We start from the raw sequence: 26,893 nt of genomic DNA, 5'->3' as shown, positions 1-26,893 counted from the left end.
CTTGGAATAGATCACACTCAGCAACCTCACACAATCACAAAAAGACAAACAATTCATAGTGTCACTTATCTGCAGTTCCTAACCTGGACCTGCTCGAGTTGCTGTCATAACTGATAGGCAACTCAAGGCCCAAAAAAATAGGGATGGAAGGCATTGCATGAGCTTCTGGGGAAAAATGGCCAACAGCAGTCTGACCAACTAGGGGTCTAAGCTACCCAGAAGCAATCACCCTGACAGGATGTATACACCAGTGCAATAGTCACACACAGCCCCAGTGGGTAGCCAATAGCTTTCTGATTGGCTAAAAAAATCCACTCAGTATAAAGGAACCCATATCTGGAATTGGGAAGCAGATAAGGATCCTATGGAGACAAAGATTATGTTCTCCAGTGTCAAGCCCTCTCTAGTCTTTGGCTAAAAGAGGGATACTGTACATCAAATTTTCCCTAACTTACTAATGCTTATCTCATTTAAACTATGCTGACTTTACTCTCTGTGGGATAATCTATTCTTTTTCAGTAGGTAGTGAGACCAGAGAAGATGAACTACTCCTCACACTTCATCTGAACAAAAGCTGAATCCACAGAACTGGGGAGAGGAGCAAGAGTGCTGCTTCCATGCTGTTCCTGATAATCACCACCAGGGTGTTGGAGACAGACCCTGAGGATACTCAACACCTACCAAAGAAAGATCCAGAGGCTCCAAAGAGCTCATCAATGAAGTAGACTTAAAACAACCCACCACCGTTCAGAGAATTTCAAAGAGAGGGAGGACAGATTTAAGAGCCACAGGTTGAGGCATTATGCCCAGAGGCATTCCACCCCAGAAAATAATTAACTACTGTTGCTATAATGCAACATATAATCCCATGGGGAATGCCTACAGCCCTCCTGAGGAGCATCCTCAAAAGAATGGGGGCAGAGTCGAGGGAAAAGAGGGTACAAACACATGATGTATCCACATGAAACATCTTGTTCATAATAATAATAATAATAATAATAATAATAACATAAAATAATAAATAAATTTGTGAGTGCTTGTCTTCTTTCTTGTGTGCACAAATATTTAATGGGCATTACATTTCCACAGTTTGTTCTCCTTGACTGATTATTTCTTGTTGACTCAGACAATTTTTGTTGATCTACATGTATTCAGTTTCCATCCATTCTTTTATATTTATAAATAATGCTTTCATTATCAAATATACACTTGTCTTTATATTCTAATATTATCAAACTTTCAGATGGGCCCCTTGAGGAAACAATTATCATTAAAAATATAGTGCTTTTTGGCTAGTATTGCCATCCTTAGATGAAGATTGGAATATTTGCTTCCTCAATTTCAAGTGCAATCTTGGAAGGAAGGCCATGCATTAGGGCAATACACTGAACATCTCCAAAGCACAAAGGGGGAAACAGCATCCTTATTTCAAATGTCTGGCTTCCAGTACTATGAAGAAATATAGTTCTGTGAATTAACAAGTGTGGTTCTCTAGTATTTTATAGGAAAGCCTGAGTAGACTAGTAGACTAAGAAATTTTGATACCAATAAGTTTTATCGAGATAATTATATATATATAATTTAATTGTTAGAATGCTTGCCTGACAAGCATTGAAACCAGCCTCAAAAGAAAGGTGGGCAAGTTTATTAAGGCTGGCATTTCAGGTTATCCTCTGTCCTCTACTAGCACATATGTATATACAGACACACACACACACACACACACACACACACACACACACACAAGAACATGCAATGTTACAGTCACACACATCCATTAAAAATACCTAAGAATGTAGAGTGATTTTGGTCTCTTTAACAAGTGAAGGCTCGAAAAGATTTAAAATGAATGCATGCTAGCAAGAAAGTGATCTATTGCTCTTGATTTGGCTAACTGATCCACTCAGTGGTACTAGACCCTTAGCTGGAGCTGGGAAACAAGTCAGAACCATACCCAAACACAAGCCCACTCTACAATATCAAGCTACCATCAATCACGGGGTATAAGAGGGCCTACACCTATCAAACTGTCTATCAAAAAAGTAAGTGTTATCTCAATTTTCTGGGTGCTAACTTACTCTCCGTTGGAGAATCTGCTTCTCTTTTCCAGATAGATGCAGATCCTAAGAAGAGAGCTGCCCCAACATACCTCAGAAGGGGCCCAACTGAAACTAAGGACAACTGGCGAAATAAGCAAGGGTGATGTTTTCCTGTGAACTGGATACCAGCACAAAGGGGAAGGAGATCAATGCAGAGAAAAATCAACTCCTACCAAATCAGAGAGCCAGAGCCTCAGAGGCCCCCAACACCTCAGCACTGAAGCAGACCAAAAATGAACCCAACATGGCTCAGGGAAATCTTGCGGAAGAGGGGGCGGAAAGAATGTCAGAGTTACATGTTGGGTCATGATTTTCAGAGACATTTATCATACTAATAACTGGGGGCTAACTCCACAATGCACGACCCATTTTCAATAATAAGGAGGGTCTAATGGGAGGGGGTAGATCACAGATGAGCCTAAATAATGGTACCAAACTGCCTGTATTTACTGAAAAGAAAACTAATAAATCAAATTAAAAAAAAAAAAAGAAAGTGATCTAGGGAAAAACAAGTTAAAAATAAGTTCATGATAAAAATAAAGGAGTTAGAGGGGTAACTGCTGTCTTTTTAAGAGAATCCATATATAATTATGACAGGAATGGTGTTAAAATATGTGTACTAACAGAAATATGGATATTAGAAAATATGCTGTCAAAATGAAAAACATTTTAGTGATGACACAGTTATAAGCAAGTCAGTTTTTAAGGGTTTTGGATGCCACCATGCTGGCCTATGGGGTTAATATCACTATGTATGTCTATGGGATTAGCACCAACCTGAGCCACAAGAGGACCCACAGGATGTCTGAGTCAAGAGAACAATGCCCTTTGCCTGATGTGAGTAGAATTAGAGGGTAGTATCATCATAAAAACTAGTCTAAAGTAGGTCATTACATTAATGAGAAATGCAGTTAAGACTTTTAGATGGAATGGTTTTCCAAATTCTCAAATTTTGAACTCCCATTTTCTCATCTATGTAGAGGCAAAGTGTCTTCTATTCTTAAAAAGATACTTTTAGAGGCATATAAGTTGTCTGGTTTCACAAGTTCACATCTGGAGCGTAATTTTCCGAGGTTAAGTCATACATGGACTCTCATATTGGTTTAGGTGATATTTACATAAGGCTTGGATTTTAGACATTTAAAGTTCATAGTGGAATAAATTCAGATGTTAGGGCATGTCATGATGGAATTAATGTATTTTGTATATGAGAAATATATAAATACAGTGGCTAGAATCAGAATATCATGCACCAAATATTTCCTCACCACAAGGAAAATGATCCTGCTGAAGCACTAACATCCAATTTGATTTTATTTGAAATAGTCTCTTTATGGAAGTATTCAATGTTAAATTAGGTCATAAGGGTGATAACCTAAGGAAAAGCAGTTGTTATACTTTTAAGAAGAAATACAAGAGTGGTTGTTCACTTTGTGTGTGTTTGTGTCTGTATATGTAATCACATGAGAATTAAACAAGAAATTTTCCAAAACTATTGGTGATATACTTATTTTGTACTTATAATATAGTCCAGAAATGAGAAGAAACTAAACTGATTTATTTAACTACCAAGTACTTATATTAGGTTGTATGGCATATGGCTGCTTGAAGAGATGGATACTGTATGTATGTATATGCACATATATGTCTACATACATTTGTGTATAGATTTTATCACACAGCCCCCCATACACACACACACGCACACACACACACATGTATATATAAGGCATACACTTATATATTTGCCTATGTATGCATATGTATTTCTGTATATTGCAGTTTTATAGTATAACACATTATTACTATTGTATTTAAGTAATTCATTCTTTGTCTATTTAAACATGCATATTTTATTCTATTTTATTTAGTTCAACTATAATTGTACATCTAACATCCATTTTCTGTAATTATCACTTTTAACTGTTTATGTGAAGTGCCTGTAACAAAAGTCTGATTTAAAAAAAAAGACATAAATTAATGGAATTTCATTTTGAGGGAAATTCAATAATTGAGGTAAAGATATGCTGGTTACATGTTAGTGAGGCTGTAGCTGGGCTTGGACCAAAGCATTAGATAAATAAGAAAAGAAAGCAGAAAGAAAACTTCTTATTCTCTAAAATACAAATTACTCTGTGGATAGCAAAAGTGAACTCAAGTACCAGCAGCTTAAAATCTATTGCATTGATCTCCTTTTAACTTTTAAAATTGATCATGTTTCACAAATTCATTTAATTAATGATGCCACACTTTTAGAACTAAACAAGTCAGAAAAAAAAAATCACATCAATGAATATACTTCTAAAAATCCAAAAATCTTCCAAAATTCCATAAAATAACTATATTCCACATTTATCTTTAACCTGCCACAGACAGAAAGTTTTGAATAAAATAATTTCCAAAATCTTATGTTGAAATTGACATTAAAATTTAAAGGTGTTAATTATCTTCATATTCTTAACTTGAAATATAGAAGAGATAAAGATACCTTCAATATTTAAAATGAAGTCTTCAGAAAATGTTTAGAAAATGGGCTAACATCATGAGACCCATTTCCCCAACTTTATGAATCATATATACCAGATGACAATATTTTATTAACATAATTTATATGTTACAAATAAATTAGATTTTTCTATGAGATCTTCACTTTTTGTACCAATCATCACACCTAAGCCAAACATCAGTGACATTCTAATATACTAAACTGTATTGAAGTTTAATGACCATATTCCATTCTAGTAGACAAATCACTATATGTTAACATTTGTAATGTTATAAAGCCAGATACCAGGATATATATTTTTCAAAAGTACTTACAAACATAATTTTATGGAGGAAAGAATGATAGCTTAATGGTTAATGGTGTACTCAGAACCCTGTGCACCCACATAAAATCCCACACAATATGATTCTTGTATCTGTAATGCAAATACACCTACAACAATGAAACTCCAAAGATCCCAACCAACTCTCCTGGCCTTCATACCATCAAAGAACAGCAAGGCGCTTTGCCTTAAACCAGGTAGAAGAGAGGACCAAATCCCCGAGTTTATCCTGTAGCCTCCAAATGGCACACTTGCACCAATACACAAGCAGGTTCATACAAACAATGTCAAAATATTTTATTTTTATCACAGGGTTTTATAAACAACTGTTTCCAAATAGTGCAATTTGAGCTAAAACAGACCTAGTAATTATATTGTGATGACTATTTGGATTATATAAACTGGAGAGGGTTTTTTTCTTTCTTAATGTTGTTAACCTTCAAGTGGGAATGAAATCTGATACAACACAGATGTATTTGGTTGTAAAGCTTAACAGGGATAAGAACTCAACATCCTGTTGATTCCAGTTTACAAGGAAAATGTGATGCTAAGAAATAGGTGTCACTGACTCAGAACATCAGACACCTCTCCTGGTTCTCCATAACCAACCAACTGGAAATTACAGTTTTGGAAACTTCTTACACATGGCAAACCTACCAATATATGATGGCTCCTGATGTTTGATCCAAAATTTAAACCTAACACTGATCAAGGCTGGGAATATTCTGGCCAGTACATAAATAATATTTGTTTGAAAATAATAATTTGTTCTAGTCTGTAAATTGTATGCATTTGCAATAGATATTGATACACATATGTATACTCTTATGTACCCTCTCTTCTGTCCACCTTACACTGAGGACCCTCCTCAGAATTCCATATGGGGCCATGAATGCACTTGTCATTACAGGGTGAGGGACAATGCTCAGAGTACACATTCCTACCCTGTGGCCCTTACCTTTTTCCTCTGCTCTTACAGAATGTTTTATGAGCTTTAAGGATTTGTTAAATTACACTTTGGTTTCAGAATCTTTGTAACTGTTCTCCTTGGTGTATGGACCTACTATTACTGCAACACTTTGACTTATTTCACCCAAGCTACATATAAACTGATGAGATGATTCTTAAAGTCGAATCTAGATAAAACAGTTTGAGCAGTAATTCCATCCCCCTTCTATGACAAATAAACAAATGACTTATACAAATTAAGAGGAACGTGTCAATAAACAGGTGACACATTGGTCAGTACCTTTCAAGTCTACCTTTGGAGCTATAAGATGTGGTATTTATATGATGAGAATATTATACGTTGAAGACTTAGAGAGGATGATCCTTGTAGAAAATGAGGAACCTGTAAACAATTGTTTGTGTAGCTCTCTGAGGACCCATACCATGCCCTCCTTTAACTTCATTATTGATATAAAATACTTTTAAATAGTTACAGAAATTCAGCCTGCTTTCAATTCTGTGGAGTATTATCCATAGCATGTCAAAACCTCTCTAAATATGCTCAGTATGGTGTTAGACTAACCTTGTATAATTGACATTTTCCTATTTCACCCCAGTGGGAAATGGTGTTTTCTGCCTTTAGGCATCGATGTACTTGGAATACATGTGCTTTGTCAATGACAGAACTGTAATACTGGTGATCAGTGTTTGTAAATTTAGGCATCATTAAAACGACAGTCTTGGCAAAATAAACATGTGTTTCTGGGGTAAGAAGGAAGCTGCAGAAACAAAAAGGATGGTAATAATTGATGCTCATTATGAATTTTAATATACATTTTAATTTTATAGGAAGCAGTGACTATTGAAAAACAATACTCAGTATGCCTGTATTTTAAATTTATTTATTTGCAAGGAAATAGAGAGAGAATGGGCAAGCAAAAGCCTCTTGCCACTGAAAACCAAATCCAGACACATGTTCAACTTTATGCATTTGGCTTTAAATGGGTACTGGGGAATTGAACCTGAGCCATCAGGCTTTTCCCAAACAAGTGCCTTTAACCACTGAGCTATGTCTGCAGCCCCAGTAATAATATACTAACATCAAGACTATAAGGAAACTATAAAATACAAAGGTCTATGTCCTATGAATGTGTCTTTTAAAATGAGTGTAATGCTTTTCTACTTTCCATATCTCTTCTAATGATTCAAGGAATGTTGATCGATTTGACTGTCACCAGTAAGATCTTAGAGCAGTGCTCAAGTTCTAAAGTTCTATCTCATACATTAGCAAGTTAAAATATTCAAAAAGTAAGCAGTAGAAATTAATCTTCATTTTACTAGAGGTACAGGATTAGGACAGATTCTTTCCTGGGAAATAGTTTTAGGGTTTTTTTTTTAACATTTAAATATAGATGTTTGGTGAATTTTTAATTTTGTTCAGTTTTATAATTTTAATTTTAAATATTGTAAAGGATTGAGTACTAGCATTTGGCCCTACTGATATGTGGTGGAAATCTTAGGAGGAGCTGTCTAGAATAAGGTGTGTGGTTGAAGGGACATTGGAACCCTTCATACCATCTCTCTGAAACAAGGAGCCATGTTAACGGTATTCTTCTTAACTTAAATACTTGTCACAAAGTTGGAAAGTTATCACAGCCCATATTAATGATTAGTATATGTTACCCCATAAATTTCTAATGTTTCATATTGTTTTTTATGTGTTTATGTATCAATCTTTATGCAATTGTTAAGTAGTTTTGAGTGGAGATTGATCATAAGTTTTAAAATTAGAGCCCGGAGAGATGGCTTAGCAGTTAACACATTTGCTTACAAAGCCAAAGGACCCCAGTTCAATTCCCCAGGATCCACTTAAGCCAGATGCACAAGAGGGCACATGAATCTTTGGAGTTTGTTTGCAGTGGCTAGAGGCCCTGGCATACCCATTTTCTCTTTCTCTATTCTCTGCCTCTTTATCTTTCTCAAATAAATAAATTAATTAAATTAAATTAAATAGTAGGGCTGCAATGGCTTAAGGTGCTTGCTTGCAAAGCTGATTACCCATGCAAAACCTGATGCATGAAACAATCCATGCATCTGAGTTCATTTGCAGTGGCAGAGGACTCTGATATGCCAATATTCAATCTCTCTGTCTCTTTGTCCTTTCTGTATATCTACCTCAAATAAATAAATTGTTTAATTAAGCAGAATGTTTGTGTAATAATTTGGAATAGCCTTAGGCTTTGCTGATGCATGTAATTTTATATTAAATTTACTAAATGTAGAAAGCCCTATTGTGGGTTTTTGAGAGAGACTTTCTAGATTTTTTGTTGCATAACAACCCGGAGAATTTTCATTTCAATAATATTTTATATTCTCATTTATGAAAGTAGAATAAATATTTATTTATTTAGATCTCTAGTTTTTTCTTAGAAATGCTTCTTAATCTACAATGTATGTAATTAACATCCTAATTAAATTTATTACTAAGGATCTTTATCTTCAAATCTTACTTGAAAATGTTTAATCAATTTCTTTTTATATTTTTTCTAAACATGCAAAATAGAATTAATTACATACACTGATCTGTTATGTTGTGTTGTAATTGCTTGTGTGAGTTCTGCTTCATTGTTTGCTTTCTGTTATATAAACTATTGAAAGTCAGCAATTAAAGTCTCCATCTACTACTGTTGAGCTTTTCTATTTATTCTCTTTGTGGGCTTCATATAAAATTGTGCTTTCACATTTTTGTGTGAACACGCTTCCAGTATGTACTGTTATCTAGCCATACTAAATAAAAATGTGTTATGTTTCTAGCATACCACTATTGACAGAGTATAATTTAGTGATCCAGTGACTATATTGATGCTAATTTAGGAGGCATAGGTGAGGGGTTATTACAGTAGATGAATACATGATTCAGAGGAGATGGTGTTATTGGAAAGCCCAGCAAATAGATAATCTGCTTCCTTGGAAATCCTAGAACAGTTTACACATCTATGCTAATAGGTGAGTCTTCCCCCCTAGTAATTATACTACTTTTATACTTTGGGGAGTAGCATGTGAATTATGGAAATTTTGGAACTTCTGCATTTGTGAGTTGCAGAAGCCTTGTTAGCTTCAATCACTTCCTCCCTCCTGTAGGAAAGTAGTCAGCAGCAGAAATAGCTACACAACATCACAATATCTCTTGACTGTGACTTAATTTTTCCTGTTTCTTTTTGTGTTTTTTTTTTTGTTAATCTAAGAATGTTGATTGCATGTGCTGCTTGGCATTATGTACATGACATTTACTTTGGTTTTCATAGCATGCATTCTTGTTTTTATTTTTTAAAGATTTATTTTTATTTATTTGTTAGAGAGGGAGAGAGAGAGACAGAAAGAGAGAGAGTGTGCCAAGGCCTCCAGCCTCTGCAAATGAACTCTGGATGCATGTGCCTCCTTGTGCTTCTGGCTTACATGGGTCCTGGGGAATCAAACCTTAGGCTTCCCAGGCAAGTGCCTTAACTACTAAGCCATCCCTCATGCCCCATTCTTATTTTATATTTGTCTTTATTTTATTAAAAAAAACTTAATATTACTGTATTTACTACTATTGTTAGCATTATTTTAATTAGGACAATTTATGATATATGACATAATTGTGACTCACTCCATTATATACCTGTATTGCTTAATTACTTTTGTATGTACTCACTTAGCTGGTCAAAGCTAAAATAATCATTATGACAATGCCTTTTAGCTATATACTCAGTGTTGTCTAATACCTATTGTCTACAAAGTCAAAAGAAAACAAAAACTGAGACAAAAACAAGCCAAATCTGAAAGAGAGACAAGAGAGAGTGAGTAAAACCTTTCCATGTTCGATTTTATAATTTGCAATTTCAGTTGCTGAGTTCTGTTTTGGAAAAATAATTGTGGCAAACTAGAATTTGAATTAGGATTAGGACAGAATTTCCAGCATCTTCAGAATGATCCTAAAGATATGTTGTCATTTGGTAATATGGATCTTTACATAAAGGAGTGTTCTCTGCATTAATGATTATAAAATCAGAATGTTGATCAACTCTGAAAAATCCTGAAAATTTTCTTTATCATTTGTCTCATCTCTTCAACCAAGGTTTAATTCCTTATGTAAAAATACACAGACAAATTCATATCATTAGTGGCAAAATGTGTTTGCAAACTTAAACAAAAATCATTTATATACCAAATTTTCTTTAAAATTATTTTTCATTTCTTATTAGTAAATCTATTTTATATAGATATCATCTCAAAATTGTCTAAAGTTTTCTTACATATGTAAGTATTTTAACAAGGATAAGTTTTAAAATTCCTTGTTTAATTGATAAAAAAGAATGCAGTAATGATACAGTATCAAAAATATCATTAATTAAAAAAGTTATTTCAGATCATAAATTTAGCCTTATGAATTATGTATTCTATGAAATATTTAAAATTATTCCTCATGGTGAGTTTTTTTTTTTTTTTTTTGCCAGGTTTTGACCTCTTTCATAGTAGGATTTGGGTCAGGGTGAAAATCAGATGTGAAAAACAGAATCAAGTTGAAGGGTCTATAGCATCCTACCATTTGATTAATGTAATAAATTGAATTAGAATGATTTTTACTCCAACGTATAGGGAGACTGGTTCCAGGAATACTGCAGGGTTCTGAAGAATTGGTGTAGATTCCTGTTGAGTTCATACTGTGAATGTTAACTCTTCAAGGAATACTGTCTTCCTGCTTTTAAGTAAAGTGAACTGCTACTGGAGTTTCACAAATTGTCCATAAGTTAAGTTTAATAGCTATTTACTGAATGCAATATATTGCAAATATTATGCTAAGGATTATAAACTTATCCCTATAACCTATATTGTGGTAGTTTGATTCAGGTGTCTCCCTAAAATTTATGTGTTTATAATGATAGAAACAATGCTGATGGCAATTTGGGAATTGGAGCCTCCTGGAGGCAGTGTATTGTTAAGGGCAGGCTTATGGGTAGTGTGTTTGGTACACACACCTTCTGTTGTTGTCTATCTGATGTTGGCCAAGAAATGTCTACCTCGGCTCTTTTCCTCTGCCATCATGAAACTTTCCATAAATCATTTCCTCCCACAACTTGCTCTTGTTTGGGTGTGTTCTGCCAGCATCACAAAGCTGACTGCAAGCATATATATTCTTGGGAATTTTCTCATTCCCTACTTAATGAAATCTAGTATGGTTTATAATATAGGACAAGACTATTATCAATGTTCTCTTTTGCTACTATATCTATATGTGGTGACAGGACCTGTTCAATAAAAAGAATGGAAAATAATGTAAGTGTTCTTTGATACATACATACATACATATGTGTGTGTGTGTGTGTGTGTGTGTGTGTGTGAATATATAAATTCATTTCTTTAGCAGTATGAGCTAAATGTGGTCCTTTGAGTGTCAGAAAGTGGTGACTTAATAGTCAAGTTACTGTGAAAATGATTATGCTAGCTTCAACCATCACAACATGTAAGAACTGGGATAATTAAACACACTGCCCTCCCTCAGCTTCTTTCAGAGTTTCATGGGCATTATCCCATTGTCTCTTGCTCCAGTGGTTCTGATAATAAACTATTCACCTAATTGATGATATGAGATAATTAATTCTTCTATTCAGGACTGATTTATTTTCTTTCAATAGTTTCTTAATAGTAAGATGAGAGGTGGATCTGTTTGAGTTTAGTTACTATACAGATCAATGTTTTTCATAAGATCTGTAAAATTTTGCATGTCATAACTTCAAATACTCTTGTTCGTTTTTTCTGTCTTTTTGCCTTGCAGGAATTGTGATACACATGTTGGTTTTTTTATGATGCCTAAAAAGATTTAGGCTTTTTAAAAAATACTTTCTTCTTTCTGCTTGTCAGATTGGAAAAGCTGTGGAACCATCTCTATGCCAAAGATTTGAATGGCAAATCTGTGGTTTAGTCTCTTTATTAAATTTCTCTTCATTAAATTTCTCTTCATTCTTCCCCCAATACCACTTTTCATTCATTTATTTATTTTTTAAAATTTTTGTTTATTTTTATTTATTTATTTGAGAGCGACAGACAGTGAGAGAAAGAGGCAAATAGAGAGAGAGAATGGGTGTTTCAGGGCCTCCAGCCACTGCAAACCAACTCCAGACTCATGCACCCCCTTGTGCATCTGGCATGTGGGTCCTGGGGAATTGAGCCTTGAACCGGGGTCCTTAGGCTTCACAGGCAAGTGCTTAACCACTAAGCCATCTCTCCAGCCCCAATACCATTTTTTAATGGGTTATGATGGAAGTGTAATGTACTCTGACATTTTCTGTGCTTTAGGAAGCTTCCCATTTGTTTCTATCCAAGTTCTTATTTGTTTTCCAAAATTATTTATCATTATACAAATGTTTATATGTATATATAACCTTTAAATAATTTAAACAACTTACTTTGGATGTTTGATAAGAAATGAACTAACTCCAGCTGGGTATGGTGATTCAGTCCTTTAATAAGAGCACTTCAGAGACAGAAGTAGGAGGTCTGTTGTTGTGAGATCAAGGACAGCCCGGACCTACCAAGAACCTTGGCTAGAGTGGAACCCTACCTAGAAAACTCAGTATATATATTACTAGACTATCATGAATTTTAAGAACAAAGCTAAAGAAGTGATCTATTCATCATAGATAAGTTGCAAACTATCATCGTCTTTTAACATCTATCTTTACTAGATGAAGCCTCAGTTATGTTCATAGTAAGCTGTTTATATCTATTCATGATTTGCCAGAAATCTTTTTGTAATTGTTAAATATTAAAAATTATCTCAGTTCTAGGAGCACAGTGAAATATTTCAAGACTATAAAATAGACATTAGAATACTTTCTGAACTGCCAATCAAAGAAAAATTCTCTATATTAAGCGATCTTGACTAATTTGTTTTGATGTTCTTAACATAAAGAAAAGCCAGCACTGGTTCCTTCATAGTAAAAAATAAAAAGAAAAATAAATAACTCACTTTCTGGAACTAGCCAACTAGAGCCACAAGAAACAATAATTTTCCAAGACTTGCATCACTGACCACTGTTATGTTTGTAAAGCTCATCTTCAAACAAGTGTTTACCCAAACACTTATGTAAAATTGAAAGACTCCTGTGTGTATAATAATTACAGCCGTTCTTCATTAAATATGTCCATCTACTAAAATAACCAAATTTTCAGTAATCTTGGTATGGAATTGTTTTCCTTTATTCATGGTTGAATTTTAAATGTTAATATTCTCTCTTGTAATCATTGGAAACAATGGCTATTTAGAATTTTAAAAGAGAGCTCAGTAGATGGTTCAGTGGCTAATGGCGCTTGCTGGCAAGTCTTGCAGCCCAGTTACAATTCCCCAATGTACATGTAATGCCATATGCAAATGACACATAGGTTTGGAATTCATTCACAGTGGCAGGAGGCCCTAGCATAACCATTCTTTCTCAAATAAATAAATAAATTATATTAAAAAAAGAATTTAAGCAGTATTCTGCATTTGTCACCTTTCAATCTGTTCTTTTCTAAGAAGCAAATGTCAGAGAACTTTTTATCTTTGCCATGCCCTTATGTGTTATCTTTCTTCTTTCTTTTACAGTTACTTACATCAAAAAGAAACTGAGCTCATTGGAGTATAAGACACATTTAGATTTTTACAGCATGCCAATAATAAGTATGCAAATGCAATGTATTATGTGTCATATAAATCAATACCAAATTCATAGTAATGTTATAAGCACTTAAGCAGACAAATTCAGTCTCAGAGAAAATGTTGCAAATATTTGCTAAGGTAAAATATTATGAATAGCATGTAAATAGTATTTAAAAATAATTAAAATTATTTATAAGAGAAGTGTATATTTTATATAAAACTATAAAATCAAGGGTTTAAGAACTTGATTACATTTTTATGAAATAAAATGTTTTAAAAATCTTTATGTGACTCTGTATTATTATGGATGTAATTAAAATACTGTCTTTTTTAAATATAAATAAAATATAAATGTTTAATTGCATATAAGTTATTAAAATGATGCATTTATTAGAAAGTCTTGAATATAATTTCTTTTTATTTTTAAATAATTTTCTTTAATAATATTTCAGACAAAACATACATTTTGCCTATACTTAAATATATGCAGCTTAATTGATATGCACTTTATTTTGCAACAAATAAAATCCATATTTCTATTGAATGTGTATGCTGCTTTAAGCCTTGACTGTTTCTCATTTTTCATTACATTTATTAAACTTCCAGAAGTCTTTGGCTCTTTAGCAATTTATATTAGTATGCTCCTTGTGGAGGATATGAAAAACAACATGTGAAGTGATTATATCAACTTAGCAAACAAAATTGCCTAGTAGACCATGGCACTGTGTACAGAAAAGCATCTAATATTTACATGTGGACCAAGTAAAGTTATAATTAACATATCTTTGATAAGCAGATATTAAATGACAACAGATCCAAAAAATAAATAATATTCTTACAAGAGACAAGTGATAGTATCTCTCCATTACATTATTGGAAGGTGTGTTTTTAAAAAGGACATGGAAAAAAGTTTCTTTTTGAAATAATTGATAAAAAAAAAATGTTATTGGGCAAATAGAAAGGAAGCCAAATGACTGAAGTCTAGTATCATATGTCTGAACATAAGTGGAAGACATTTCTTTTCAGAAAGATTTATAGATTTACTTTATCAATTAATATCACTGTATTTTAATTCTTTCTATATTTAATAAATGAATGATATATATTATGAAATATATTTTTTCTTGAATTTTCCCAAACAAATGAATAAAACTTTTTTTCATATATGAAATGTTGTATAATACCTTACTAAGACTTCTCAAAACTTTGCTGTAACAGCACTCATTTTTACATATAAGTGTTTCTCCTCTAGGGAGATTATGGTTGGTGTGAAGTAGTATAGAAGGTCATCATATATTTACATCCTATTTAATTAGTATGTATGCTATGATTGCAAAATTCTAATCCATGAACTATAGCATTTACTATTATTTTTAACTAGTTTGTAATACTTTTCAGAAGGTTATTTTCTCACCATGAGGTGGCTGATGCATTCATGACATCAACTTGTTTTTTATTGCCTGTTCAATACCTATATAATATTGGACCCATTGACATTCTTTTATGAACAATACAGGAGGAAGGCCAAAAATGTGAAAATATTAGTGGTACTAGTTGGAAAGAAAAAGTGGGGGTGATCAAGGGAGCACAAATGAAGGTTAATTGAGGGGATTATGGTCAAAATGCTTTTTTACAGGTATATAAATTATCTCTAAAAATTAAAAATAAGTACTTTATGTTCAAATCTGGAAGAATGTCCTATATAGTATTATGTAAACAAGAACCTTTTCTTTGACCACTGTATTCTATTTTTCCTACTTTAAACATCACAATATTAGCCTAAGAGCAAGTTGCATTTTACAATATGTTTTTGTGGCCTTATAGCTTGTCTTACCTCACTGTAGGGTTTGACCCATATCTGGCACAGATATTCACCAATAACTCCCTACGGTTTTAGGATCAAGCTTTTTCCACCCTCTCAAGTCATTTCCACCCAAACAAATGACCTATGTCTCCTTCTCTCTTTCTCTTCCTCTCCCCGACATTTTAAGAGCTTTTATATGTGTTATTTTGCTAATGAAGGAGTAGGTTTCTATAGTCCTAATTACTGCTACATTTCATTTTGTGTATACCTCCCTCTATTCTTCCTTGTTCTTGACCCCTGCCATCATTCTACCACACTTCCCTGTCTACCAACACCTCCTTTGTGAGCTCTTTCCTTCTATGCTCTCCAAACCTCATTTGAGCTTCCTCACCAGTACTACTGTTGTATCTACAACTTGTAAACTAATCAAACTATTCCATTTCAGGATCCACATATAAGAGAGAACATGTGACATTTGTCTTACTAAGCATGGGTTCTTTCACATAGTAATTTTTTTCCAGGTCCCACCATTTTTCTGTGAATTTCATATTTTAAATCTTCATTACTGCTAAATATAACTCAATTATATATATGCACCACATCTGTATGATCTGTTTATCAGTTGAAGGGCATATGGGCTGATTTCATTTCTTAGCTATTGTGAAAAGAGAAGCAACAAAAAAATGGATGAAAAGCTATTTCTATGGTAAAGTGTATAGGCTTTCGGGTATAGACCCAGGATAGCTGGGTCAAGTGATAGAACTATGCTTATATATTTGTGAAACCCCCATACTGATTTTCATAGTGGCTGTATAAGTTTCCACTCACACCTGGAATCAAAAAGCAATGAAAACCCCTGCTCAAATAGCTCTGTCTATCTTATACAGTCCATGAATTCTAACCATGGAGTATTACCACCCACAGTTATAGTGGCTCTTCCTCTCTTAATTAACCTAATCAATAATCCCTCAGAGATTTGCACACTAAATTAATCTATATAATACCACACAGGTGACTCAAGTCTCTGTCAAGTTGACAAATAAACATTCATGAGTATCTTTAAAATGTTTAATTCCTTTAGTGTTACTGTATTTTGAAGACATCTGTGTTATGCTAGAATAATGGAACTGTCATTATATTTGTTGATAAAAGTGAGTCCTCCTTTCAATACTAAACTACAAGGTGTGATAATGGTCTATCAGAACAATTCTTTAAGTCATAGAATAGGATTTCATTGATCTACCTCTAAAGATCCAATATTTTCAATATTACAATAATAGCATACTTACCAGTATTTTATGGGTCTATAATACCTCCATGTATTCCAATTGATTTCAAGGTTCATGAGCCTAGGTGAGCATGAGCATCAGAAAAGATGAAAGAAAAAAGATTAGATTATCAATCTGATTCAGAATCAAAGTGGTTACTGGTATGCTGACATATAATAAAGTAGTAATTTAATAGAAAGCTAAAATTTGCTAGAAAATGTTTGACTTTTCATTAATAATCAGTTTAGCTATTAAATAAAGATTCTTAGAGATGTTTTGATATTGGCAGTATAATTTTCCTTTAAATATTGACAACCCATAATAATATAATCTTGATCACATTACATTTTTGCAAAATGGTTTACATATATAGAAACAACATTATCCAGGCATGGTGGAGCATGCCTTTAATCACAGCACTTGAGAGGTAGAAGTAGGAGGATCACCGTGAGTTTAAGGCCACCCTGAGACTACGTAGTAAATTCTAGGTCAACCTGGACTAGAGTGAAACCCTTAAAAATACCAAAAGCAAAAACAAAACAAAACAAAAAATGGAAAAAAAAAACAACAAAAAAACTGTAGCCAAATCAAGAACTCACATATGTGTTGTTATCAATACTAGTAGAATAGAAATAAGTTGAATGTTCCTTTGTTCTGTAACATGTCTTGCTAAAAATATATTTATATATAAAGCAAAACATTTTATATGACATTTTGACAGCATTTTATCAACTGAACTATTAAATAACATATTTTTTGTGCATATGCAATAAAAAGTAGTTTTCAGTGAATAATTTGAACTCTGAAATATCTGTCAATTCTTACATTTATTTCCTGGATAGTCTGCTAAGTGAAAAATAAAATACATGGATTCTGTTAGTTGAGTTTGACCTCATTATTTTTATAAAACTAACATAATGATTATTTACTACTGACTTGAAATTTCAAGATATGCCATAAAGATTTGTGAATTGTTTTGATTTGTTGCTATTAGGAATATGTGAAAAAATACAAATGTGCTGGTCCTATGGATGTCATTTGCTTTCTATAATCAGAAACGTGTGTGTACAGATAATGTAGAAGGTAGCGTGGCAGCAGTAGATGTAATATCTTCATAATTAATGCCTTTGTGATGTATGCACACCTATGTGTAAATTCCTTCAGTATTAACTGTATGCTATTATCATCAAGACACCACATTATTGAATAGGAAATTGTTTAAAAGATAAGTTCTTAACATACTTTAACATCTTATTTGTGACATGACTTTTTAATATATTTGAAACATTCATTTTTGTAACACAAGATTTATAAAAATTTCCAGTTAACAGTCTATTAAGGAGATGGTAATAATTTCCTATGCCTATCCATTTACCAAAAGTCCAATTGTTCTTGGTATTAGATGTATTAGATGCAATGGAGTGGAGTGAAAGGATTCCTGTAGGAGAATGCTGGTTAGTGTGGCTTGCTTGGAATCACCTAAGATCATCAATTCTTCAGCTCACTGTAATTGCTCACTGAAGCACAGCATCTGACAATATGGGACATTCACCCACTGCTGAGAATCAACACAGAGCAGTGTAAGGACTCATCATTGTGTCTGGAAAAATCTGTGGGATTGTCATCTTCTTTCCCTCTAGGAGGACCTTTAGAAGTGAGCCTCATTGTCACTTATAGAATTACAATGTTTTAATAGAAATAGATACAGATGGCATGTCTTTAGGTAAGTGTGGGCATAAAATAGATGATAGATAGCTATTTTCTAAAAGCAAAAATACAAAAAAGATACAAATAATTGTAAGTGAGATAAATAAATATTTCTATGAATGGGCATTGATCTAAAAAAAAGTGTTCATTGAAAGGATACATTGGGTCTCAAGCTACATTGATTGATAAGAAAAGTGTGCATTGATGACTTCATATTAAAATTCCCTAAACTCCAAGTATAAAGGGTAAGTCCTAAAACTTATATCATTTAGATGTAAAAACTCTTTTGACATCTTTGTCTCCATTATTTGTGCTTTTCCCAAAGTCCACAAGCAGTTCTCTCTGGTCATTTTTTTTCTGTATTTCTCTCTATATTCTCACCTAGCAAATGATGGTTAAGATTTTTCTTTCTTGTACTAGATCAGCATTTGGAAAAATACCTAAAATATTTTTGCTTTGTTATGTTATCCTTTTTTGCTTATTTTATTTTAATAGTTGTGCATGTATGTATGGTGTGCATGTTTGTGTATATGTGTTGGTATGTGTGTGGATGCACACGTGTATGTGCATTTGGAGACCAGAGGTCAATGTCATGTATCTTCTCTAATTGCCTTCACCTAATTCATTGAAATGGGAACTCTCACTAAATCCAGAACTCACCAACTCGGCTAAACTAGCTAGTCCACAAGCTTCTAGCATAGTGTGTCTCTTCCTTCGCAGAGCAGGGATTACAGTAACACACTGATCCAACCAGCATTTCCATGGAAGCTCAGGAACTGAACTCAGGACCTTATGTGTTCCTGGCATAAACTATACCCACCTAGCCATTTCCTCAGTCCTGCTTTTATTTTCTTCAGCATATCCATAAAAATAAAGCAATTTAAGCCATCCTGTTTTAGATTGCACTCATCTAATTATATTCAGTTATCTAAAGTACATATCAGGTAGAACTCATATTCTCCATTGTGAAATAGCAAGCAATATTAACACATAGTGGCCTTGAAATGAAAGGAAGAGGAAGTTAATCAAATTAGATATGAATCAGTATAAATAGGCTTAAGGAAAAATGATTAGCAGGTTACGAATTTTAAAAACACTTTATATATAAATGTATTATTATTTGACTTGCTGGCTGAAATATATTTTGATGACCTAATATACTCAAATGTTTTAAATATATTCACTGCTACTTAATTAGAATCATTTCTATGGCACCCAGCTAGAAACAGTATCCTGGATATTATAAATTATAATAAACAAACATTCATCCATCTGGGCATGATGCCCAGAGAACCAGCAAAGTGAAATTGGGCAACTAGCTCCCAAAAAGGAAAGCTAGGGAAAGAAAAGCAATCTAATATGAAATAGTTATGTACACAAAGAATCTTGCCATTTTTGCCATAATCGGGAATTACTTTTGTTTGCTGTGAAGCTCAGCAGTTATCTGTTTAATATTGCTTGCTTTTTCTCAGTTCATAAACTTGTCTTAAAGATAAAAAGTTAAAATACTACTAATCTGGGCAAATAAAAGTACAATTTTAGAAAAGCATTAATTTGTATTGATGGGTTTTAAAAGGGAAACACAGGCCTTAACAGGGTTCCATGGCTAGCACTGTTAGACATCACTAATAGAGAATGTCGAGAACATTTAATTTCCCGTCATAATCTTAAGGCATCAGGACAATCTTGTGCAGGCTTCTCTTTCCTCACACACTGAGTGATAGCACACACAGCATCTATAGTGAAAGAGCTTTCAGCAAACACTTGAGAACAAAGGTTAATCTCAAATGTAATATAAAGGAGGAAATTACAAGAAACAGGAACTTACTGTTATTCTTTTTCCATGGAGTCCAATACATTCATATCAAAAACGATGTTTTTACCCGTTTTTACATTGTTAAAACTATGACAAATCTGATGTAATACACAAAAGAAGGATGTTATATATTAAACTGTGACTCTAAGATGTCATTTTGTTCACAGTATGCAAAAGAAAAGAGTACAGATGAGGAAAATGAGGAAAAGAGAGACAGAGAGAGAAGAGGAAGGGAGGGAAGGAGTGAGAGGTGAGGGGGGAGGGAAGGGTACAGGGTAGAAGAGAGGAGGGGAGGCCTGGGGGAGGGGAGGGGAGAGGAGGAAAGGAGAGGAGAAATCCTGTTTCTATTTTGGTGCTTTACCTCTGTTTTCCTACCTAATCTCTTAAGTGCTTCCTGTGGGAGGTACAAGGGTTTTATGCTTTCCTCCCACCCAAGTGTGTGAATGCTTCCGGTATTTTTTTTAATTTTTTTTTTTTTTTTTTTTTTTTTGCATGGGCTTCTAGATCCTGTCTTCCACAAGTGTGGATAACTGTTCCAGCCTTTTCCTAGATACCAATTTCACCTAAATAAACCTCATAACGTATTATTTCTCCCTAAATAAACTCAATAATTGATAATTTTTCCTCTTCAAGTCCATTTTGTCATTTATTTGTTAAAATTGGGATAAGGACCCAAAAATTAGGGTATTGCAAGTCTGGAAGACCCAATCCCAACCCCAAAATCCTGCTTCATAATGATGCTAAGTGAATAGTAAATTTTATACTGCTGTTCATTTCAGTAGTAAGCAATATTTTGTACAAAATTACTTTCACTTTTTATTATATTTTTCTGTAAAACAAAGCAGAAATTATTATCTTCTAAGCCTTAAAATAACAATAAATGAATGTTGAAAAGTAAAAGTCAAAAACTTGTAACATGATTATGCATTAGATCATTTTTAATACACAATAAACAGCTCTTACTGATAGAACTAGATGCTGGCAAAGCTGCACTTAATCTTCCAGACTTCATCTGCTGTTATTCCACTTGTGAGCTATAAGAGCTCAGTGTATGACAAATATGTGTTCACCTTTGTTTACACAAAGCAGCATGTCTGTGGTATTCAGAATTTAAAACCACCTGTGTAAAATATCTGCAGACATTAGTAATGAAATACTAATAATCTTACCTGAAATGGACATTATACAACAGGATTAAAAAAAATTATATTGCTGGATCAATATACTAAAAACAGAAGGCATAGCTTTACATAATTTTGTTAAAACCAAATATCACTTCCTCTTTTATCAAAGGCATAAATTGTTTAAATATTTGACTATTGTGCAATTGTAAGCATACGTTTTTTAAAAAGTAGTAATTTTAACACTTTTTATTATTGTAAAAACAATAAAAATACACTTAATGACTTCATAGTTAACCATATTTAAGGTATGTTTTTTTTTGACAGAATAACAGCAACACAAAATATTCAAATAGATATCTATAATTTTTGGAGATTTGTTCCATTCTAAAACTAACAGAATATATTAAGACACAGAAATTTTATTTCCAGAAAAACTGACTATATAAAACATAAGAATGAAATTTTATACAGAAATAATTTTTAAATCAAGTATCATCTTTATAGAATAGAGTTGATACACTGTGCTGGTGTAAGGATGGATTTCAACATCCTATTTCTTAGACTCAACCTTGGCATTTTCTTTTATTAACAAAGAAAATTTTAGCAAGTTATTTACTCATGCTAATGTTTGGCTTTTTTCACCTACAATGAGCCTTTATAGAAATGCATACATCATTAATCATAAAACATTTTATCACTTTACATACTACATGGACATGAACACAATGAATACATATTTCCATCTTCATAATCTGTGTTTAATAATATTTCTCAATTCTTACCTATAACCAGTACTTTTTACAATACTTGTAATGGTAAAAAAAAAAACAAATTATATATAAAGCATTTTGTCAAATCATTTGTAAGGGCACCTTTGAGTTGAGTAATCAAGAAATTCCAGTTTTAGAATCAACATCATGTGCTTTCCTTGCTTCATAGGTATTGCACTAGATATTTTAATAAACTAATGGCATGATATTCTTTATGTTTATTTTGTTTAAAACTACAGAAATAGTACAACTCAAAAAAGGAAGAAACAAGACAGAAAAATTTCACTGTATCAAAAAAATTTGCAAATGTGCATATAGTCTATGTCCATTTTTCTAAAAATTTTAGTCCAGCAACACACATTTCTTACGAAGTACATGACAATATCTGAGTTCTAGATTCACCTACAACATAAATCAAAAGAGAAAGCTATGAAGATTACTCAATGGTTAAAGAAACTGGATTGAGAATTAAAGGAAATTTCATGCAAAAAAAAAAAATAATAACCTTGTCAATTTGTTTTACAAAGCCAATGAAGTCCAGGCATCTACATTAAATTTGGGTAAGTGGAAAAATTGTTGATGCTTTAATTGCAGTTTTATGTCAGTTACAAGAGGTAAATGTTCCTGTTGCTAATGTAAGAAATACATACGAATTTAGTGGCTGTATTAGTTAGGATTCTCTAATTGAACATAACTGATAGAATGAACTGTGTTAAAAATGGAAATTATGAGTTTAGCTTATAGCAGTCCAACAGTAGTAGTCTGCAGGCTTGAGAGTCAAGGATCCAATAGCTGCTCAGTCCATGAGGCTGGACTCATCAGTCCCAATCTGGCACCAAAGGCCAGAAATCTTCCTAGAGAGCTGCTCAAATTCTGTCTACTCTGGAAAGCTGAGGAGAGTCCAACGCTGACAGACGTTTGCCAAATAGGTTAGCTGCATGCGCAAGTGAAAAAACTCCCCAACAAGCTGCACAGGCAGCCAGGCAGGAAGAAGGGCTTCTTTTCTTTCAGAGCTTTCTCACATAAAGCTTCCATCAGGGAGAGCTGCCACTGTGGGGGATGGGTTCACTCTAAAGGAAGGGATTTCTCCTTCAGTCAATACTTCCTGGAAGCAATTTCATAGACCCAACTAAGAGAAATGAGTGCAGATTACTAACCAGTATCAAGTTGACAATGAAATTTAACATGCATAGTGCCAAGTCCAAACTTCAATGCTGGGGCATGGATCAGAGATAGAGTGCTTGGTTAGCATGCTTAATATCCAGGGTTCAAACTCAAAGAAGAGGAGGACGGGGGTGGAGAAGGAGGAAGAGGAAGAAGAAGAAAAACAGGAAAGGAAGAAAAGAGCACACACATTCTAAGGACTAGAGAGGTGGTTAAGTGTTCTTCCTACTCATGCATGATGGCCTGAGGGATTGAGATTAAATCACGAGATCCAATTTATAAAGCTAAGCATGAGCATGTATTTCTGTTATGTTGGTCTTATGGAGAGCAAACTCAAAAGAAGTAAGTAAAAAAAAAACAAAAACAAAAACAAAAAAATAAACAGAGGATTGGCCGGCAATACAATGAGACACCTGATGTTCTCCTATAACCCATGATTATGAGCAAACAAACCTTAAATGTGCACATACAAACACACACATACACAAAGAAAAATAAATAAGTATTTTTTGGTTTTGTTTTCTTCTCTTTTTTTATTAATTAGTTTTGTATTCAGCAAATACAGTCAGTTTGGTACCATTATTAGGCTCATCTATGACCTACTCCCTCCCCATTGGCCCCTCCTTGTTGAGGTATATGGGTCGTGCTTTGTGGGGTTATCCCACAGTTATTGGTATGATAAATGTCTCTGCATATCATGACCCAACATGTGGCTCTGACATTCTTCCTGCCCCCTCTTCCACAAAATTTCCCTGAGCCATGTTGGGTTCGTTTTTGGTCTGCTTCAGGGATGAGGTGTTGGGGGCCTCTCAGGCTCTGGCTCTCTGATTTTGTAGGCGTTGATTTTTCTCTGTGTTGGTCTCCTTCCCCCTTGTGCTGGTATCCGGTTCATCAGGAAAGCAGCACCCTTGCTGGTATCGCCAATTTTCCTTAGTTTCAGCCGGGGCCCTTTCATACCTCAACATTAAATATTTTAATTTGTTACTTAAATACTTTCTACATTTTTACTACATTTTTTTGTCCAAAAATTATTTTTTTAAAAAATAAATATGATTGATACATTCCCCCTATATGCTGAGTATTTCATTTTTGTATGACAGCCAAGTCAAGCCATATACTTTACTTTCTTGGATATTTGCGATGAAGCAAATTATTTTCATGAGCTTTCCCGGTGGGTCCCTCACCTCCGCTCGGCAGCTCTCCCGTAGGTATGCCCTGCTCTGACGAGGTCGTCTCGGTCTCCCCCAGCAAGCGGGTCCGGGCTACCGAGGAGGGCGCCTCGCGACTCCGCTTCGTGCGGCTCTCGGAGCACGCCACGGCCCCCACCCGAGGGTCCGCGCGGGCCGCCGGCTAGGGCCCGTGCAGTGCCTGTGACTATACTATACGGTGCCACCTATGGAGAAAACTATTGTGAAAACCAACATTCAGATGGCTGTTCCTCCTGGATGCTTGGAAGAGTAGCTCCACGCTCTGGCTTGGCTGTAAAACACTTCATTGATGTAGGAGCGGGTGTTATAGATGAAGATTATAGAGGAAATGTTGGTGGTGTACTGTTTAATTTTGGGAAAGAGAAGTCTGAAGTAAAACAGGGCGATCGGATTGCACAGCTTATTTGTGAACGGATTTTTTAAATCCAGAAACAGAAGAAGTTCAAGTGCTGGATGACACTGAGCGGGGTTCGGGAGGTTTTGGTTCCACTGGAAAGAATTAAAAGTTTGGGCAAGAATGGAAAGTGAAAAACTGAATAACTTTTTCTTAAGCATGAAGAGAGTTTGTTTAAAGTGTTTTGGTGTTAACGTTTTTAAATGCAATAGCCTAACTGGATTTTGTTCTGGTGAAGGAAAGGATACCTTTGTTAGGATCATAGAACAGCTTTGTGTTTTCTATAATTGACAGCTGCATATGAATCTGTGTGATGTAATGCAAACTTTTTTAAAATATTTAATGCTTTCAAATTTAAACCAAGTGTATGATTCTAGATTTCTTAAATTGTATTATTTAAACCCCTTTGGCAACTTATGTTTTCATGAATTAAACGAAGTCAGCATCATGACCTTTTCACATTTAAGTAACTCATATTCTGTGAAGAAGCATTGCAGTAAAACAGTGGAAACTGGAAGCCTCAACTTTGGCCAGTCAGGCCAATGACCAAACGAGTACAATAGTGCCTGTCTGCTCTGGGGACCCAAATGCTCTCTAATTGGACTGAAGGCCCGCTCTATGGGAGGTAATACATACCTGGTACTGAAAACCTAATCAAAAGCCTATGACAGGGGAGGTCATGAGCCTTAGGGGTATAAAGCCTGCTCTTGTCTGGATAAATACATATATTACTCTCACCAAATTGCCCTGAAAGCACTACACTTAATGCTCATATTCATATATTAATGCTAATCTCACTGCTGGTTAGGGAAGCTTCTCTTTTCAGATGGTAATGACCACTGGGATGACCCAAAAGGCAACATTGTGCTTAGAAGAAGGGATGGAGGAGAATACAGCACTGAAACATCTCTATCACACCTTCCAAGGCTCAGGATCCATTGTGGAAAAGGTGGCAGAAAGAATGTAAGAGCCAAAGGAAGGGTACCACTCCTTACATTTATCTGTCTGGACAGAAATTGGCCTCAATATCCAAGACCTCACAATGCATAGCAATAAGTACACAAGACCCTCATAATAGGAGAAAAAGATGGTGACATCAAATGAAAAGAGAGACTAATGAAGAGAGGGATATGATGGAAAGCAGAGTTATGATTGGGAAAGCAGGGTAGGGGAAGAAAATACCATGTTTTCTTGTCTGTAAGTATAGAAGTTGTCAAATATGTGTGTGTGTGTGTGTGTGTGTGTGTGTGTGTGTGTGTTCATTTTAATAAAAATTGTTATAATACTCTTTCTAGGTGACACAAGCATAAATAACAACATGACAAATAGGAGATGTCTAAAATAGACAAGATGTTTTAGTAACGTTGATGAAGAGTACATGTACCACTGCAGTCTGTTCTGAAACAGAACAATATCAACAAGGGTGATAGAAATGAACTATCAGTTATGAATGCATCATTCTAAAGTGTTCAAGGCTTATTTTCTCAAATTTTATAGTTGAAAGCTTGCTGCATTCACCTTGTTGCAAAACAAAAATTACTATACATATGCCCTAGTTTACATAAATGAATTCACACATTCTTTCACAGTTTAATGCATCATAGTTCTTGGCACAAGATACCTCTTCTCATTTGAGAATTGAGGGATATATTCCTTCCATTTCTAACCTATAAATGTAAGTTAAATTGTAAATCACTGACCAATGGCATAACATAAATGATATGGTCAAGGGAAGGTTATGAAAAAAATGCCTATGAAATTAAATCATGGTCATAGATACTAAAGAAATTCTTACTTGACCTCAGTGCTGTCCCAGTACAGAACAGTACAGTGAACATGCCTGACTTAGATATCCTCATAGATATGTATGTTCATGTCTGTTCCCGTTGTGGCCATTGAGAGGTCAGGACAACTGAGCTTCAGTAAACCTAGAAAAGCACTTCTTGTAAAGATGGCATATGAATAACATAAGTAGAGTTAGGCAAGGTCTCTTGTGCCTAACAATCTACAGCTCTACATCTTCCTATCTATACCACTGATAAGAACAGAGAATGTCAAAGAGATGCACTCAAACTCCAAGAGTCA

The 26,893-nt window shown here is 34.2% G+C and overlaps 1 pseudogene; it reads left to right on the top strand.

Moving 5' to 3' along the window:
- Positions 1-24,416: 24,416 nt before the first annotated feature.
- Positions 24,417-24,917, top strand: LOC101598113 (annotated as a pseudogene).
- The last annotated feature ends 1,976 nt before the right edge of the window (positions 24,918-26,893 follow it).

The sequence above is a fragment of the Jaculus jaculus genome, chromosome 4 (genome assembly GCF_020740685.1).
Source record: "Jaculus jaculus isolate mJacJac1 chromosome 4, mJacJac1.mat.Y.cur, whole genome shotgun sequence".
In the NCBI taxonomy this organism is placed as follows: domain Eukaryota; kingdom Metazoa; phylum Chordata; class Mammalia; order Rodentia; family Dipodidae; genus Jaculus; species Jaculus jaculus.
The sequence above is the reverse complement of the archived record's forward strand: the minus strand, read 5'-3'. Positions and strand labels throughout refer to the sequence as shown.